The 13,367-nt window shown below is 42.8% G+C and overlaps 1 long non-coding RNA gene across 1 annotated transcript in view; it reads right to left on the bottom strand.

The window, feature by feature from the left end:
- Positions 1 to 525: 525 nt before the first annotated feature.
- Positions 526 to 13,367, bottom strand: part of LOC147684101 (uncharacterized) — a 140,103-nt gene continuing 127,261 nt past the window's right edge. The window contains exon 3 of the long non-coding RNA XR_015300981.1: positions 526 to 1,355. This is a non-coding gene — a long non-coding RNA (uncharacterized LOC147684101). The remainder of the gene's footprint in view (positions 1,356 to 13,367) is intronic.

Here is a 13,367-nt window from a genome sequence, read left to right as displayed (position 1 = left end):
CCTTGTAACATTAAACTCTGGATACACATCCACAAACCTGCACATTTATGGAAATGCAGACACTTTTTGTTAGGTCTACCTAGACTAGAGAAAGACCGCCCATGAAATAAATGAACATAATAAATACGTACACACACACAGACTTTGGACAACCTCTTCTCATCTTTTGTTTGACTCTCATTCATATTTTGCTTTCGCCCACCAGAGCATAGGGCAATGGGTCTATACTCTCTAGCTATTGGCACTCTCAGCATTTTGTTTTGTCACATGCACATCTCCTAAAAACTGTACCAATATGCCTATGTTACTTTGCCAATGCTTTTTTAAAATTTAATTATTAGCCTTTTTTTGCCATCTTTGTGTGTTAAACAGTCTTCAGGTTACAGTGATTCAAAGTCAACAGTACATTTTTCTAAGCTCTACTGAATAGCCTATGTTTGAGGCATGTGTGCTGTAGATACACCTACTTTGCATACTCACGCCATCTAGTATAGGGTCCAGATGTTTGCAAGTTTTTTTTTCTTTGAAGAAGTCTTTGCAGTACCGAGATAAGGTGGGTCCTCCTTTTGGCGATAGTGCGCATGGGCATCTACTCCATTGTTAGATTGGTGTTTTTCCGCCATCTGGTTCAGACGTGTATTGCTGCGCTCTGATTCGAAACCGTCAATCGGGATCACTTTGGTTCGCAATTCACTCTACCCTCGTCTGTATTGTTTTCGATCCCGTTACCATCTTTTTCATTTCGGAAAACTTTCATTATCCATAACCACTCTGACCATGTCCTTCGGGCCTAGATCTTCAGTTTCCACTCGAAGATCCTGCACACAGTCTTCCGCCAATGGAACGGAAGCCATTCCAATTCTTTCCGAGGTGCCACCGATCTTCAGAAGGTCTGTAACCTTTGTCTCCACTCAGATCATAAAGAGGAAAACTGCGGCCAGTGTAGGTCATTTAGTTACACTCGACGCAGAGACATGCAACGACAATCTATCGAAAAAACTCTTGATAACTTCGGCTAAGAGGCCAAACAAGATGAGATGGAGGTGTCGGAAGAGGCCTTTCCCTTCAGAATTCTGATTCGGAGTTGGAGATTGAACTTGAGTCCCACGTTGTTACATCTGGGCAGGGTTCCATGAGTACCAAAGTCCCTTTGCTCACGAAACCCACTCGAATCACGCCTAAGGCTTCTGGGCCACCACTGCGACTCTAATTTCTAAGGTCCCGCCTTCCAGCTAGGCACTGAAACAAAAAGTCAAGCCTTCCGGTTCAGGATCGAACAAAGATGATACAAATCCAGCTCAGCACCAAAAGACAAAGATGTTCCTTTCTGGAGAAAATGCAGCCCAAGCTGGATCCTAAACAGAAAAAAAAAATCCACATTAACCCGAAAACTGGACATATTACCACTACACCTGTGATACCACCTCCAAAAAGTAAGATAGACATGGAGTATAGAACACCTCTGAAGAAGAAAAAAGGCATAGCCGCTAGTCCTATTAATATTCCTCCAATCTCACCACCACTACCTGTCATACCACCATCACCTGTCATACCACCATCAGACCCATTGCACATTACACCTCCAGGGTATCCAGACATTGATCCAGATATAGCTGATAATCAAGACGATGATGATCAGCTACCTGACACATGGGATTACTATAACATTGATCTACCGGGAGACAGATCCTGATCTGAATCCAGCCAAACATTCCACTCCTGATGATAGTAACACTTACCAAGAGTTAATTGCAAGAGCAGCCACTTATGGGGTCACTTTACATAAAGAAGACCTAGAAGATTTCCTTTTTGAAACTCTAGGAAATACACACAGAACATCTCAGTCACTGCCCATGTTAAAGAGCACGATGAGGCATGCATACAAAATCTTTAAAGATCCTGTTAGGTTATTTAACTTCACTTCTAGAATAGATTAAAAAAAATACGAAGACCCTGTATTTATTAAGGGTCAGTTGCCTTTGGATTCCTTGGTGGTTTTCAACGCATGTAAAAGAGCAAATTCACAAAGCTCAGGAGAAGCACCTCCTCCTGATTAGGAATCAAAGCTAATAGCTGCTTCTGGAAAGAGAGTAGGTGCTTGATCATTGGAGAATGGCCAACACTCAATGGCTGTTAGCTAGGTATGATAAGGCACATTGGGATGAAATGGAAGAACTATTACAATATCTTCCAGAAAAACACAGGAAAAAAAGGCCAATATATAGTGCAAGAAGGCAAGCTTATTTCTAATTCATCCATTAGATGTATTGTATTGTAATTGAATTTATATAGCGCTTACTACCCCTGACGAGGCGTCAAAGCGCTTTTTCGGCGAGTAGCACGCTACTCCGGGACCCATAGAGGATTAGTGTTGAATTAGTATAGTGAAACATGCAAGTACATTTTAAGTGGTAGATAGGTTAGTCAGTTATTTGGATTTGGAATGATAGCAGAAAGATAGAGGACGACAAAGGTTTGTATTTATATAGCGCTTGTTGACGCACGCTATTCAGGAAGCCTACAAAGGATTAGAGGTGAATTAATATGGTGAAATATGAAGTCATTTCAGTGGTGGATATTAGTCAGTTACTTGGAGTGAGAAGGATAGCGGAGGGATACAAGGGGAAGAAAGATTTGCATTCATATAGCACTTGTTACCCCTGATGGGTGTTGAATCGCTTTTCTGGCGAGTAGCATGCCACTCCAGAACCCATAAAGGATTACTGTTGAAAATTAGTATAGTAAAAAAATATGAAGTAATTTGTGTAGTGGATATGTTATTCAGTTATTTGGGTAGTATATTAGTATAGTTTAATATGGAATTTGAGAAGTGAACATGTTAATCTTAATTTCGATTGAAAAGCATAGTGGAGGGATAAAGGAGTGAAAGATTTTTTTTTTAGGTCTTTTTTTTTAGGAGGCTTTTGGGTGAGTAAAAAGGAGTTTTGGATATTGCTAAATGAGAAAAGGGGCAGCATTTCTGGCCCTAGACCCGACCAGTCTCGAACAGGCTCTATCAGGCATCTGCTCTTGTCCTCTCTGCCCTTAGCCTCAACTCCCGGGCTTAGACGCCCTAAGCCTGGCCTTTTTCATAGCCCTAGTAATCAGGTGACCCCTTCAGCCAATGGGAACCCTTGCCCTAACACTATCCAATCACACTAGCCCTAAAATCTAGAACCAATAGTAGACCAGGACCTTACAGCCAATCTTAACCCTAGTCCAAGCACCCAATCAGTTCAAAAACCCTGATCTCTAAGTCCAATAAAGGCCCTAACCCTACCAGTAGTCCCAAAAAAAGTCCATGCAACCAATGGCACATGTAGCCCTAGTCCCTACTTCCAGTAGAAAGCCTAACCCTACTCTAAGTCCCACACCTAGTCCAGCAACCAATCACACCAGAAGCCCTAATCGCTACTTCCAATTAAAGGTCTAACCCTAGCCCTAGTCCCACCCTACTCCCAACAACCAATAACATAGGAAGCTCTAGTCCCTACTTTCAATAGAAATCCTAATCCTAGCCCCAACCCTACAATGATTGAATCACAGACGAAGAAACCAATCAGAACCCTCAAATACCCAACCAATGAGGAAATTAACCCTAATCCACTAGAAACACCAGATACAACCACCAATCAGTGTACACATCTACCAACCACTAGCAGACCATATAAGGCCCCAGCGACCTCAGACAAGGTTTGCTGGCCAGGGAGTTGGAAGCTGCTTCTCCTGTTCAGAATCTCCTAGGAGACAGACAGGCTCAATCCACACTTTTGACTGCAGCAGGTAAGGGCCTCACTAACTTGAAATCTAACAATACTGTTTGAATAAAACGTTACTCCCCATGCTGGGCAAAAAACGAAGTGCACAAGCCCTAGTAAAACCCAGTTTAAACAGCTCACAGAAGCACCCTCTGATGTAGAAAAATCCCTGTTGCTGGGGTGGGGTGGCAGGGGGCTGGGTTTCACAGGCTTGTGAACACAAAATGGTTCCTGGGAGTGCACGGTTTTAACATACAGGTCTTAGCATAGAGCAAAGGAGAAATTTGGAGGGAAAACAGAATTGTCACGAAGGAATGAGAGGGACCAACTACAGAGGTTGGACTGCAAATCCCACAATTCAACACACTAAATGGAGGCAATCATGGGCAGGGAAAACCACATATTTATAGCACAACACAGGTGATAAAATATGCAATTACAGGCAGGCTAAAACTACAATTTGTAACTGCAACAACCACAGGCATAGACTGTTTCTGTCAAATAGAGGTTTCTTTTGTCACTCCTGCTAAAGAGGGGGCTCCAAAAAAAAACCCACCACAGATGATTTCACATCTTCATACATAACACAAGCACAGTCTTCCTTCCTCTAGAGGATTTTATAGAGGTGGATATAGAGGTAGCAACTTCAACGGCAGAGGTTCAACATCACATACCCCACCCGCTAATAACAAACAGTGACTTGATATCGGCTCCCCTCGAATATTCTTCACCTGTAGGGGGAAGACTACATCAGTTTCTACCCATTTGGCAGTCATAACAACAGACAAATGGGTGTTCGATATTATCCAACATGGTTACTGCCTTTAGCAACAAGGTGACTTTATGTCCACGCTAGACTTTATGTCCACGCTAGACTTAAAGGACGCATACTTTCATATACCCATTTAGCCAGCACACTGCAAATACCTCAGATTTGTGATAGGGAAAAATCATTATCCGTTCAAAGTGTTTCAGTTTGAGAAGACAACAAATGCACGTCTTTCCATACGTAGGCAATTGGCTCATAAAAGCCATCTTGCATCTCAAATGTGTGCATCATACTCAGATTGCCTTAAATCTTCTACATCAGTTGGGATTCAGTCAATATACTGAAATCCGGAGGAGCGATGACGGCGGCCAAGATGGCCGCATAGACGCCCAGCTCCGCCGCTCGTCCTCGTCTCCCATAACATCCTGCCCGCGATCCTGCACCCCAGCCGCGGCCCCGCGCAGAGGAACAGCGGGGGAGCCCGACCGTGTGACTTCGGTCCGCGCACCGCCTTGGATGGCCGAGAATCGTCGTCCTGAAGTCTCCGGCCTTCATCCCGGATGAGCCGGGACCTCGGGTAGCGTTGCAGCCGCCTCACAAGCGATAAACAACGGCCCGATCAGCCATGATGGTCCGATCCCCCGAGTGTGGAACTGAAACCACTTCTGTCGCAGACATAGAGTGCGTTGCGGCGCCGGACCTTTAAGCTGCTGCATACAGGCTTTTGGCTGATATTCGTGATTTTGGGAATATATCGCTGTGAGGCAGAATTGATTGCCAGGACCAGATTTCGGCTGAAATGCGGTGAGAGGCGCGTGACGCTGTAACTAAGCGAGGGCTTGAGTGTGACTCTCCGCAATTCCTTTACGAACTGCGCGTTAATTGTTTGAGCCGAACTGCTGCTTTGTTCATTGAGACCCGAGGTCCCGATAAACTGACTAGGGAGAAATGGCGCTTACGGTGAGAGATCTTTGGCTGGCCATCAATGACTTGCACATTGCCCTGAAAGGTATGTGGACGGATGTGCACCCCACGCAGCTGGTACCTTCTCCTTCTATGGCACATTTGGGCGCAGACGCACGCAACAAGGAGTGTATGCCTGACTTGTCCCTGGCTGTTGTAGCAGTAGACTCCCAGGAGTGTGTGACGCTAGATGCTGAGACTAGGGGACACAATATTCGAGACGGTGCTCCAGTTAACCTCTTTGCTTTCCTATCAGCTCATTTGTTTCCCGACAATGGGCGCCCTGCACTACCGTGGAAAGTTGACTTGCCCCGGAGACACGCTCCTTTGTTCTTGCTGTGGTCTTTGTCATGGACCTGTGTGGCCCCAACTGGTACTATTGGTTTACTGCGACTCTCTGCGCACGAATTGGGAGGAATGCTGACTTTTTCCCGGACTGGTCAGGGCTGACCGCTGCCTTTATACGACACTTCCTATGATACCTCGGTGCCGAAATGGAACATTGTTTGAACTGGAGTCTTTTATTGGCTGGGATGATTGTACATTAATGTCCACGCTCCCTCTTGGTGGATTTCCGCTTTTTGGGGGTGGGGGAGGTTGGGGGTGAGCATGGGGCTGGAGCTAAGGCCCTCCTCCGTTATTTCCCGCTTTTGGGGTTCTTGGGGCAACAGGCATGCCTATGGGGTGGGGTGGGGGGGGCGGGCCGTGGCCTTCCGCTGGTATGCAGGGTGGGGGGTTGGGGGATGGGCTGTGTTTTGTGTTCCTTCTTTGTTTCTATGGCCCTCCTTTCTTTTTCTTCCTTTTACTCTGTTTCTTTCCTGTTCCTCTATACCTTTCACTTAATTGGGGATTGGGATCCAGTATTATTGGGGAGTCTACTGTAATGTGTTCTCATGTGACTTAGCAGTTGCCCTTAGTTTCTAGCTTGTGGGATACTGTTTTTGGGTGGGTGGTTACTATGCATCATGTTCCCCAGTATGTGCTCCTTTAATGATGAATACTCTCCTGTTCTGGGATCTGCTCCAATTTTATACTTTTTGTTGATTTTCGTAACATTGCAAGCTATAAGATCCTTTTCTCTTATTATAAAAGGAAAACCTCCCAACTCCTGGAACATTGTGGACATACCTATTTATCGATCCTTACTATAGGCCTACGCTGACCGCTGCAGTAATGTCTTCCCTCGCTGTGCGAGGCTTTATATCCTTTTATGTTGTTGTCGATGGATACTGGTCTGTGCCTGCAATTTCCTGTAATGGTATCTTTGAGGTTTTCCAATATAAATTAAAAAAAAAAAATACTGAAATCCCATCTTCAACCCAATCAGAGACAACCATATCTAGGAGCCATTCTAAACACTCACACGGCTCCAGCATATCCCAATGCAGCCAGGATTCAGAATTTACAAATACTGTGGCAACAGTTTCATGTCAACCAGTACCTCTCAGCCAGGACAGAACATTCATGCAGTTACTAGGGATGATGGCATTGTGCATCTTGATAGTGCCTCATGCAAGATTAAACATGTGCGCTCTACAAGAATGCTTAGCACGTGGGTGGAATCCAGCACAGGGTCAGCTGGCAGATCTAGTGTTGGTAGACAGCCGCACTCATCACTTTCTGCAGTGGTGGAACACACAAAATTTGTCAAAGGGCGGCCATTCGTCGATCCTAGTCCAGAACATGTGCTAACAGACTCATCTCTCACAGGGTGGGGGGCACACTTATAACAGTCAACAGTTCAGGGTCTATGGAACTCCAAACAGCAGAACTTTCACACAACTACCTAGATCTGCTAGCAGTTAAAGTAGCGTTGAAAGCTTTTCTACCTCATCTGGTAAAGAAAGTTGTCTTAATCCAGACGAACAATACAACAACAATGTACTATATACAAAAATGAGGTTACACACTCTCTACAACTATCACGCCTCTCTCAGACCATTTGGCGTTGCGCAATTCATCACAAAATCCATCTGCTAGCAGAGCACCTTTCTGGCTCAGACAACATTTTTGCAGATCACCTCAGCACAAGGAAACAACAAATACACGAATGGGAACTTCGCCCACAAGTTCCCCTTCCCTACTTTTTCGAAAATGGGGATTTCTACAAATAGACCTCTTTGCCACAGCACAGAACCCAAAATGCTTAGACTTCGCCTCCTGGTTCCCACACCCTCTATCCAAAGGCAATGCCCTATGGATGAATTGGCCAGGAATATTTGCTTACGCTTGTCCGCCTCCCTCTCCTTCCATTTCTAGTTCGGAAACTCAGGCAGACAGCTCTCACACTGATTCTCGTAGCTCCCACATGGGCTCATCAACCATGGTTCATCACACTGTTAGTACTGTCAGTGGTTCCACATCAGAAGCTTCACATAACATCAAAATTTCTCACACAGAACCGTGGAGAAATCAGACATCCAAATCCCAAAGACCTCAACCTTGCGATTTGGCTCCTGAAGTCCTAGTTTGGTTACCTAAAACTACCACGTGACTGATGACAATCCTCAAGTAAGCAAGAAGACCTATCACTAGTGGAAACGATTTCTCATATATTGTAATAATAATTCAATTGATCCGCTAGCTGTATCTATACAAAATATTATTTGTTATCTTTTACAATCTACAATGAGCAGGTTTAGCCTACACATGTATCCGACTACACCTTGCAGCAGTAGCTGCATATCTTCAGAGCTCGTAATCTTTATTTAAATTACCTGTGATCAAAGCTTTTATGGAAGGCCTTAAAGTAATAATACCACCCAGAGTACTACCTGCACCTGTCTGCAACCTTAACACTGTTTTTACAAGACTTATGGGCCCGCCGTTTGAACCATTACACAATTGTTCACTGCAATTTCTTTCATGGAAAGTGGCTTTCTTAATAGCTATTACTTCACTAGGACAAGTTAGTGAGTTATAGGCATTAACCTTAGAAGAACCCTTCTTTCAACTGCATAAAAATAGGATTGTTCTTCGTACAAATACAACATTTCTTCCAAAAGTTGTCTCAGCTTTTCACATCAACCAATCAGGTGAGTTAGCTATATTCTTTCCTCAATCTGATTCCGTACAGAGTGCGCTCTACAAACACTGTATATCAAAAGAGCATTATTGTACTACTTTAATTAGTAATAACTGAGCACATTAGGATCGAAAAGTCTAAATGAAAGTCTCTTCAGAGACCCATCAACCTCACAACAATAAGCACGATGTGGATAAATGGAATGTGTTGCTCTCATAATGTCGACTTCGATGGCTGTGTATATGCAACCACGATTGTTATAGCTTCTTCGCATAGTCCTAAACATCTGAAAATCAAGGGCACTACCGTTACAGATGTATCAGTTGGAGTAAACATAAGAACAGAATTATGCAGTCAGTTCTTGTTTGCACTACTTATTTTCGGTAAGCATTCGGGTTTGATGGATTTAAACAATCCAGCCCCCTGCTCTGTCTATTTATACATTCCTAATTTTTGTAAGTGGCTAGATTACATTGGGGGCGGGGGGCATGAGAACGTTGGGGTTATTGTTGGCACCATTAACTTGAAGGGTGCCTTGTTTATTTATGTCCGTTAATTGAAAGGACTGCACAACTATTGTTTATTCTATATTTTGCAGATTTGGTCAGTGTATTCTGCAAGTAGGGTCTTTTCCTCATGATTTTGTAACCTGACATTACTGAACCCTTAACAATGTGAATGCTACAGTCTTGATAACCATCTCCAGATTTTGGAAGCTCATAATTTTTATTTTTTGTGTTCCTATGAGCTTCACTTTGTCAGCGGGTATAATAATCTACTCAGATGTATGCCTTTTCTAAATTGCTTCTTCGTTTTATCTGAAGATCTAAAGTGGCAATTAATTAATTAAAAAAATATTTTATTGACAATTTCTCTATTTTTTTTCCCTTTTTAGGTCTCGCCTGTCGATGCGCATGCGCATCGAGCTTGCGAGACTATGGGGGCTTAAACACTCTTTAACCAACTTGCAAGGAATCGTGGCGATTCCTTGCAGTGCCCGTGAAATTTAAGCTCAATGCGCATGCATTGAGCTTAAATTTGTATCCCGCTTTCACCACATCCACCACATCCACCACATCCACCATCACCACCATATCCCCCAGATCCACCACCACCACATCTATATGTGTGTGGCTCTGTGTGTGTTTAGGTGCAAATGCAATGTTCTTGGATTTTCGTCACAATAAAATACACTGAACTTAATCTTCACAAAAGTTATTTACAAACGTTTAAGCTATTGCCATTATAAATTACAATAACTTTTATTTAAGTATTAATTATTTACAAAATTAAAAGCCATTGTTATTTGTAATATCAATACATCTAAGTCACGTAAATACAACACACATTGCATAACAAATGCTATAGGTGTCACATTTGCAAAAGTTAAAACTATTGACATTGTAACTGACAAAGCTATTAATTTTGCTACTTTCAAAACCAACGCATAAATAAAAAAGTGTCATTTACAATATCAATAGCTCAAACTTTCCTAATGCGAGACCTATTGCATTTCCAATGCTTGTTTAAGTATATCAACTGAATTTCATTGTTAAAGCTTCATTCAGTATACAAATAATTTTTCAACAACAAGATGTTCGTAGCCCAATGCATTTTGGGACACATTAGCCGTCCCTTCGTCAGGGGCAATGCTGCAAACCAAAAAGATAAAATACAGACACATAAGTAACGGTTTTCATAATGATACATCAACATGTTCAGGTTCAACTAAGGTAAACACCATCACCAGAAAAGGAAGCACCTCGTGTATCAAGTGTAACATAAGTCAATGGTAAAACAACTTACTCAAAAGACGGAGGAGCCAACACTCTAAGTACATATCCTTATGCGTGCAAAAACAACTCCACTCCCCCTATTTCTGAAAAATGCATGATTTTTACTAAACACGTTCTTTCTAGTTAAACAGAAATCAGTACTTAAAGCTCATGATGTTTTCATACCTTACAAACTGGGTTTTATTTCCTGTGGAGAAGCAAACAAAATCATGTCTACTCGCTCAAATGGACATGAGCAAGACATTTCCTATTGTAAAATTCTCTACATCTATTCACAATTTTTGGAATCTGTGACAGTGGCAAGTTCCCAGGTGTACGCCTAAAATTCTTATGAAAAATCAAAAACATCAGTGATTTATTAAAGCTAGGTGTAAATCCACAGGATTAACCCCTTAAGTGCTGCCTCGGTGCATTGGCCGACGGCCGCACTACCTCCCCAGTGCTGCGCACGACCATTGAACGTCCATTCAGCACTAGTTCTAATGGACAGCGCAGCACTGGGGAGGAATGTTTAATAGCAGCTATGAGGTTAAACGTAGAAATGTTTTTCAATCTGTAACTTGAGACCTTGAGATTTTACCATGTTTGAATGGACTGATGGTGTTCATTTCTTATTTTCCCGTTATGCCATCTAGTTGGCCGCTTTTTAATTTTTTTAGGTCAAAGCTACTAGACTAGCGGAGCTGTCTGGTTTGCTAAAGGCATCTTGGGGACATTTTGAAAGCTTACCGGGAATGCATTCTGCCCATTGATTACCATTGGCTTTGTAACTCACTTTTGCTTGCTTTCTATTTCTGGCTTTATTTGTTTTAAGCTGTCTAGCATGTGTTTGCACCTCCTGTGGAGCACAGCATATTTACTGTATTCTTCCACGTTCACATTTACTGAGCATTCAAAGACAAAGGTCAAATGTTAGGTTCTTTCCCCGGCAGACGCCGCTATGGCACTGTCAATGGCTGGGGGAACTCAACAAATTGAAAGGCTTCCGACGTTGGGATGACATCGGCATTTCAATAGTAGGGGACGTGATCACAAGGGGAGAGTTGAAAACATTTGAAGCACCGCAGCAAGACTTTGGCTTACATAACACACAGTACTACAAATACACGCAACTGAGACATGCATGGAGGGCACAAAATATCACTCTAACAGACATCCCAGAATACGCGCCACTGGAGGGTAGTGTTGTGACCTAAGCGTGGGGCACTAGGACCCCATGGGTCGAGTAGCTGGGGACAGGTCACCAGAACAGACATCCGGTCATCTGGGGGCGGGGAGAACAGCAGAATATGGGATGACCAAGAGGAGCGAGGACGCCATCCCTGGGGTCTACAGCAACTAGGATAGTAACTGCAATTATGAAAATAAAGGAACCTAAGCAACCTACCTGAGTGATGCGTCATGTATGTATAACTCCAGCACGAAGACACTACAACTGGCGTACGAGGGCGGGATAACGGATCGACGCAGATTCCAGCAATTGCCATCTCGACGAGGAAACAAGCGTGGACAAAGGCGGAAAGCAACAGGAGCGACGCGGGAACACACCACATCTAAGATCTGCAAGAACGCGGTAAGCGCTCGAATTAAGCGCGTGTATTGAGATAGCTAGCGCGAGATCTCGCGAGAGGCGGCCATATTGAAATCAGGCAATTGGGAGGAATGAACACCGAGAACGGCATTGGCGGCCATCCTAAGGACAGGAAATGAGATTTTGACCGCGAAATATCGCGATAACAGAGGCGGCCATCTTAAGACAGGAAAGGAAGAGGAAAATACATAGGAAAAAGCGGAGCGGATATTTTAAGGCCGAACAAGGCTGAAAGGAAGCAAATTAAAAAGGAAAAAGCCAGAGATAAGGCTAAACAGAGGACAGAGGCTGAAAAAGACAAATGGAAAAGGGAAACAAAGAAGGAAAATAAGAAAGAAACAAATAGAGTGGAAGAAGTCAGAGACAAGGCCAAACAAAGGAAAGAAAAGTGAAATAACAAGGAAAGAAGGGAGAAAGACCAACAAAGAAGCAGAAAAAGGAAAGGAGAACACGGAAGGAAAGAAAACAAAAGGAAAGACAGAACGAAATACAAAGAAGACACAAACTGAAAAAGGAAAGAGCAAAGAAGAGAAGACAAAGAAATAAAACAAAGAAACAAAGAAATATTACAAGTGCACACAAGGAAAAAGAAGAGAATAAAAAGAAAAGGGACTAAGAAAGCCCAGAAGAGGCGAAATAAAGTAAAACAAAGGAAGGAAAAGGGAGAAAAGATCACAAAAAGAAAAGAAAGGACATAAAGAAAAAGTAGAAAAGAAGATAAAGAGAAAAGAAGAAAAAGAGGAAGAAAGAAGATAAAGAGATAAAGAGATAAAGAGAAAAGAAGAAAAGAAGAAAGAAGATAAAGAGATAAGAAGAAAATATAGAGAAGAGAAGATAGAGAAAAGAAGGAAATAAAGAGGAAATAAGAAGATAAAGAGATAAGAAGAAAATATAGAGAAAAGAGAAAGAGAAAGAAAAGAGGAAAATAGAGATAAGAGGATAAAGAGGAAGGACCAAAAAGAGCAAAAGGACAAAGATAAATGACAGAAAGCACGAAGAGTCAGTGAACAAGCACAAGAAACAGAAAAGAAGAATATAAAAGGAAAGGAGAAGAGGACAGTAACATGGGTGAAATGAGACCAAGTAAACAATACCGCAGACAAAAAGACAATCCAAAAACAGAGTCCGTGACCATAGAGGCGGGTCCCCACAAAGCGAGGCTCGTGCTCGACAGCGGCGCCACAAACATCTCAAGAGGATATCAGAAACAAACAAGAGGACTAAGAAAGCTGAAAGGAAGGAAATCACTACTGAGTCAAGAAATCATCGAGCTGGTAGACGGACCGACAGCCTGGGTAACACCAATGGTAGATCACCTAGACTACTTGGATCCAACACTAGGCACGAAGATCACAGCAGATGCCGGCCCAGTGGGATTAGCGAAAATGGCCCAACACAAAGCAGAAAAGGAATCACCAATAGTGACGGACCACCAAGAACTAAAAATGATTTATGGCAACAGAAA

This window comes from Lissotriton vulgaris, chromosome 11 (genome assembly GCF_964263255.1).
Source record: "Lissotriton vulgaris chromosome 11, aLisVul1.2, whole genome shotgun sequence".
NCBI lineage: Eukaryota > Metazoa > Chordata > Amphibia > Caudata > Salamandridae > Lissotriton > Lissotriton vulgaris.
Note: the sequence above shows the minus strand (reverse complement) of the source record. Positions and strands in the feature narration are given on the sequence as shown.